The following is a 7,486-nucleotide window of genomic DNA, read 5'->3' on the forward strand; positions in this document are numbered from 1 at the left end:
TGTAATCCGGAGACAACACCTCAACTAAACTTACCCCTCACACACACACACACACACCTGAGCAACAGCACTACAGTCTGACCGAGATACTTTTTGATTACAAATCCGCTTGAAAATATTTAAATCCTGATGATTCTGTACGACAAACACACACTAACAAACACACAGCTGTGTACTAACACACACACACACACACACACACAAAAATGTGGTAAGATCTTGAAAGAAGTCCCTTTTGCTCACCAAGGCTGCATTTATTTGATCAGAAATACTGTAAAAACAGTAATATTGTGAACTATTATTTGTATTCAAAATATCTGTTTTCTACGTGAATCAATGTTCAAATGTAATTTATTTCTGTGATCAAATCTGTATTTTCAGCATCATTACTGCAGTCTTCAGTGTCACATGATCTTCAGAAATCATTCTAATATGCTGATTTGCTGCTCAAGAAACATTTCTGATTATTATCAATGTTGTGCTGCCCAATATATTTTGTGGAAAGCGTGATACATTTTATTTTTCAGGATTCACAGATCAATAGAAAGCTCAAAAGAACAGCATTTATTTGAAACAGAAATTATACGTAAATGTCTTTACTGTCACTTTTGATCAATTTAGCACATGCTTGCTTAATAAAATTATTAATTTCTTTTCAAGAGCAGTAGTGTACATTATGTACTATATAATGTGTTTCCAGCACAGTTGAGAGGAGAAGAGCGCAGAAGAGGATGGGATGAGAGGACAATCACACACACATCAGTACACTGTCAGGTAATACTGTATGTGATTCACTCTCTGATCCACAGACATGACACTCGCTGAACAACCACTGGAACAGTGTGTGTGTGTGTGTGTGTGTGTGTGTGTTGCATTGTGTCTCATGGCAGTTTCAATCACAGACACGTTTCATGAACTTAGTGTCAACATGAAACTGTTTTTAACTTTGTACTATGAAGTATTTCATCAGAATATTCAATGAGAATAAACGTAAGATGGGAATTTTTTTCACCTTTTTTTAAACAAATAAGGATTTTCCTGTATGTCCATGAAGTGTGGTTTTGTCAGTTTCAGCACTGTTTGGTACAACATCACAAGACACACACACGGGTGTGTTTGCTTCATGTTTAGTTGATTGAATCTGTCATATTCATGGAGAATTCTGATGATTTTTCTGAAATAAATTAAAAACACATCTCAGTCATGAATCACACATGGTTAGTTACCTCACATTTACAGCACTGACAGAACAACTGACAGACGTGTGTGTTGCACAGAATACAGCGCTCAACTCACTGCTGGACACACACACACACACACACACACACACACACACACACACACACACACACACACGACCTTTGACCCTGACACACTACAGTCACCCATGAGTAACACTTGCTGACCAGAACAAGCAGTGACCCTAAAAAGGCCCTGATTCACCCTAATATCACAGCACTCACACTCATACGGCCGTGACGCCCCGCCGCTCGCCCCAAACACGCATTACACACACAGACAAACTTCTGATGGCCAAACAAACTCTCTCTCTCTGATGCACACTGAGCCATCTGGGAATATTAGCGCAGTGGATACATACGAGCGACTGTGTGTGTGTAAATGAGATGGTAAGTGTGGTACGGAGATGTATGAATGTGTTATCTCAGTCTCCAGGGTCCATGAGGAACAGCAGCTTGAGCTCAGCAGGGTTAAAACACGCACACACACACACACACACAATACTGACTGCAGATTTGAACAATACAGGAAGCTTCATCCTGATAAATTAGTCACCATGGTAACCACAGTTCTTACCAAAATACCACATTTACAGCATCCACTGTACTGTTACTACGGTAAAACTCATTATCAGTGCCACTGGAATATTACACACACACAATAAATAAATAAATAAATAAAATAAAAATAAAAATAATAATAAGAAAGTGACAAAAACATTGTGAAAGTTTCCTACACTGTTAGAAAGAGATCTTACATTCATTTAATATGATTATATTGTTACTAGACTTTTACATTCTCTGAGGACAATGTGAAGGAAATGTAAATGAGAAAAACAACTCTCAACGATGCTAGTGCAGTCTGGGCGGTTGCTAGGGTGTTGCTATGGGGTTGATACAGTGTTCTGCAATACTGCTAGGGTGTTGTTAAGGGGTTGCTTAGGTTTTCTGTGTGGTCACCATAGTGTTCTATGTGATTAGTGTTATATGTGATTGTTAGTGTGTTGCTATGTAGCTGATAGTGTTCTGCGTGGTTGCTAAGGTGTTGCTATGGGGTTGATACAGTGTTCTGCAATACTGCTAGGGTGTTGTTAAGGGGTTGCTTAGGTTTTCTGTGTGGTCACCATAGTGTTCTATGTGATTAGTGTTATATGTAATTGTTAGTGTGTTCTGCGTGGTTGCTAAGGTGTTGCTATGGAGTTGATACAGTGTTCTGCACTATTGCTAGGTGGTTGTTAATGTTTTCTGTGTGCTTACAATGTTGTTCTATGTGTTTAGTGTTCTATGTGGTTGGTAGGGTGTTGCTATGTAGCTGATAGAGCATTTTGCATGGTTGCTAGGGTGTTGCTATGTGGTTTGAAAGAGTGTTCTGTGTGGTTGCTATAGTGTTCTGGATGTTGCTAGGGTGTTCTTAAAGTTCTATGTGATTAGTGTTCTATGATTGTCAGTGTGTTGCTATGCAGCTGATAGAGTGTTCTGTGCGGTTGCTAGGGTGTTGCTATGGTGTTGATACAGTGATCTAAAAATACTGCTAGGATGTTGTTAGGGGGTTGCTAAGGCTTTCTGCGTGGTTACCATGGTTGCAACCATGGTATTCTATGTGACTGGTGTTCTGCGTGGTTGCTAGGGTGTTGCTATGTAGCTGATAGAGTGTTCTGTGTGGTTGCTAAGGTGTTGCTATGTGGTTGATACAGTGTTCTGCAATACTGCTAAGGTGTTGCTAGGTGGTTGCTAAGGTTATGTGATTGTTACTGAGTTGCCATGTAACTGATAGAGTGTTTTGTGTAGTTGCAAGGGTGTTGCTATTTTGCTTGAAAGAGTGTTCTGTGTGGTTGCTATAGTGTTCTGGATGTTGCTAGAGTGTTATTCAAGTTTGTCAGGGTGTTGCTAAGGTGTTCTGGATTTTTCTATGGTGTTCTTTGAGGTTGTTGCTAAGGTGTTATGTGTGGTTGCTATGGATAGTTGCTGTGTGGTTTGGATAGTTAGGTGTCGCTGTGCAGTTGATAAGCTGTTCTGCATGGTGACTATAGGAAGTTCTGTGAGATCGCTAAAATATTATGCAAGGTTGTTAGGGTGTTGCTAGGTGGTTGCTATGGAGTTCTGGATGGTTTCTAGGGTGTTACTATGTGATGTGTCTCTCCTTTAATATGTATCTGTGGGATTTTTTCAGCTGGTTTCTGGTCCTGCAGGTGGAAATAGTTTGTTTGATCACTTTGTGCAGTATCAGCACACTCTCCTCAACAACACACAAAATCTGAGGAATCATTCAAACGCTGCAGGACGACACACACACACTCAACTTTAACTCTTAGTGCTAGAGGTTTCAGCACATCGCTATCAACACTAGTACTACTGATGAGTACTAGAGCCAGAATCTATAGTTATACTGGCAAAAACTGTGGTGTTTTGTAAAAGTCGTCCTCATTCCGTGTAACACAAAAACAGGCCGCAGCAGATCAAATGCACGAGTCCTGAAACAGCACGAGACAGAAAATCAGCTGTTTTAAGGTGTAAAGACATAATTTTTAAGTGCTTAAGACAAAATAAACTGTAAGCAGCACATTACACTTTTTTTTTTACAATCGCTAGGGCACATTTTTCAATACTAAGGTCCAAAAATCTTCACACAGTGAGCACAACAGCATCTATGTGAGCTAAACTGTGGATCATTTATCATTGCTTTGGCACAAAATGCATTCAATGACATGAATTCTTCTTTCACTCAGGCACAAACATCACAAAACTCTATGTACCAGTTTGCACATTTACATGCTTTTTTCAAAACTGTGAAACCTAAGTTCAAAATTTAACATAATTCAAGAATGAATAAGATATAAACCTGACATTTCTCCAGTAATACCATATTGAAACGTATTCTGAATCTACAAAATGAAATACTATCAAAAAAGTTAGATTTAGCGGAACTGCAAAGGTGCTATTCTTTCAGTTACTATACAATCTATCCATACGAAGATAAATTAGGAACAACTTTTTTATTGTAATGTAAACATAAACCATGTGACATATACTGCATTGAATTCTAAACAGAGTGTGTTATTCTTATTTTGTAATTCTGTAATGTATAATTCTGTCTGTTAGTGTTTTTTATGTTGGTGTTTTATGAGTGACAAAGTGTGTTTGTTTAGGTGAAAGCCTTAGTTAGTGTTATGAAAGAATTATGAAGTATGAAGTGTTTTGATAATTCTACGGTATTTTGAATGTAAAACGAACTGCTGTGACAAGATTAAAGTCACTAAGGAGAGCTGTGTGAAGAGTTTAAAAAAAGCTACCTGAGTATTGTCCTAGCGATTGTAAAAAAAAAAAAGAATCTGGAGCCCGCACAGACGCAGCCGGAGTTTGATGGCATCGGTGCTGATTCCCGCAGACGCAGGTGAGCGCATGGTGTGCTGAGAGCCCCAGGCAGACATTAGCTGCTCATATTAATTGTCATGTTTGATTGCAGGTTATTAGTGCAAGCTGCATTGTTGTTGTTTGTAAACAGGCACGCAGGTAATGCACCAATGATCGTGGTGCTTGGCCCATCTGCTCCCCGCAGCACACGCACACACACATGCATATTCCGTGTGCCGTGTTCTCTAATAGGTTTCCCCAGCTGTTTCTATTCCTGCCGCTCTCATGGGTCGTGCATTTGCCTCTTGGCTCCCACCCAAAGTCTCGTTCAGAGCGCTGATAAACACGAGACCTCTCGTTCCGCGGCAGACCTCGTGTCCCACACCGGATCAGGTGTTGCAGGTGGTGTGTTAGATGGTGCCCTCGACCCGCCGCTCCTCTCCCTCCCTCCCGCCTCGTCCCAGAGGCTTTTCAGAGCCGATTGTTCACGGTTGTAATTACATGTGCATTAATTGATAAGGTGGAAAAGCAGCATTGATTTGGTGTCAGAGTTGCGGATCTGAAGTGCACAGCGACTGTAATGACCACTCAGTTCTGCACTGACAACTTCAGTTTCCCAACATGTCCACTTCCAAACAACAGACCACTCTCTCACACACATACACACACATGCATCTGAGAATAGAAAAATCACATAGAGCAAACTCTGCATGCACACAAAAACACAAATATAAGTTCTCTATGGCATGACATGCTATACTGCATCCAGAACTATTTTAAACTGCATTTCGCTCATTATTTTATAAGTATTATGCCGCTTTTATGTTAATTGAGCGAATACATGCAAAACAAATTCATTTGTCACACTGCAGGATCATTTCAATTGAACTACTAAAGGCAAAAGCTGATTAAAAATGGTGAACATTTACCAGACTTAAGATACACGCATTCATTTTAATATAAAATATTGATAAAGTTAAAGAACTGGTTATGCAACTATCTGTGTGCATGCAGAGTCTTTGTGTCTTTATGTTTTTGTTTTTTAAAGAGGAAGAGAAACAGAGGAATTACAGCTATAGAAAGATGTATAAAAGCAAAAGCATACAAGGTTGTGTTATAATATGAATTACATTGTAAATAAACACAGAGTGACTATATTCACAAAATAACATGACCTCAAATACCAGATTGGTTCTATATAATGGTTATTGAATAACATATACCATTATTTGATTAAAATGTAGTTTCCTGTAGTTTCTGTAGTAGATCCAGCCATGTAAACTAAGTTTAATAATTGATATATATGGGTGCTGTGCAGTGGTTTACACAGCAATTTACATTTTGCATTTTATAAAAGTATGTGTTTAGCACGACTGGAATACTTTATTGACCAGTTAGCATCCAGGAAATGATATATCCACTATATTAGTGTGTAATTGTGTCAAAAACACACAACTGTTTATTGATATCTGTCAAACAAGAACTGTACTGTGCATGATACCACAGTACTTTAATTTGGTTATTCGGTGCTGAATAATGGACATATTCTTGTACAGTGGAATTTAAATGGCACTTTAAAGAATTGCATAGTTACTACCATGGTACAAAGACACATGTGCCAAAAATAAGGCAGTACCATGGTATTCTTTGTTACTTTTTGCTAGTGAAGTATTTTGAAACCGGTACCACACTCACCATTTCAAAAAAAAAAAAAAAAAAAAAAATAAGTTCAGATTTTTTCAAAGTAAAACTCTTTTATTTGATTACAGTTTTGTTAGTGCTCTCCAATAGTGTTTTCTGATGTGCCCGAGTCTATCTTTCTACATGAGCTGATGTGTCCTGTAGATGGCGCTGTACTCTACACTTCCACACGTCCTCACTGCGCTCTCTCTCTCTCTCTCTCTATCTCTCTCTCTCTATCTCTCGCTCTCATAGTGGCTCTTTTGTTGTGCTCTGTTGTTCTCAGTTCTCATTCTATTTATGTTAATGCAGCGAGTTCATGCCGTGGTGATATGTGGCTATGAGTGTAAGTGTGTGTGTGTGTGTGTGTGTCAAGAGGGGGGTCAGCGCCTGTGTTTAGAGACAATTCCCATGACATTCTCTGGCTTTGGAGAGCCATGGAAAGTTTCTTCCCAGGATCACCTAATCCTGCCAAGTTCCACAATCTCCTCTGACTCCTTACACTCACTCACACACTGACCTGGGCCGGAGAGACCCTTCACTGATGTAGGTGTGTGTGTTTCTGTCAGGATTGAAGAACTGCAACCAAAGAAAATAAATGATGTGAGCCCAGGTTTCAAGCAATCATAAAGTTCTGCCTGGCACATGCGAGACATATTTAAGACCGTTTAGAGACATCTATCTGGAGTCGAAGAAAAAATTTATAACTCTAGAATTGATACAACTGTAAATGTCAGAGTTCACTGTACACTTCATGAATCTGTCAGATTATTATTATCATATGTATTGCAAGATGCAGTTGGGATTGGCTGGTTATTTCAGGTATCATTTTAGTAAGCACTAGTTTTGCAGTGCTATTTACGACAATAAAACACTGAAATAACCACAGATTGGAGTCATAGCAGATTAGAGCAGGAAACAACAACAACAACAATAATAATAATAAAAATAATAATAATGATAATTATTATTATTATTATTATTAATTTACTTATTTTTTATTTGCTTATTTATTCCCATCTCTTCATCTCTATCTGAGGGATTAAGGTTTTAAAGTCTTGCAAACAATCAAACTGTTTTTGTTATAATAAAAAAACACTTAAATTCCTAAATCACAGTTAAGTTCCTCATACAGATTAACATTTCATACTGTTGCACTGATAGCCCTTATCACTCGCTCTCATGTCTCTCTCTCTCTCTCTCTCTCTCACACACAC

The sequence above is a fragment of the Sinocyclocheilus rhinocerous genome, unplaced genomic scaffold (assembly GCF_001515625.1).
Source record: "Sinocyclocheilus rhinocerous isolate Xijiao unplaced genomic scaffold, SAMN03320098_v1.1 scaffold328, whole genome shotgun sequence".
Taxonomy (NCBI): domain Eukaryota; kingdom Metazoa; phylum Chordata; class Actinopteri; order Cypriniformes; family Cyprinidae; genus Sinocyclocheilus; species Sinocyclocheilus rhinocerous.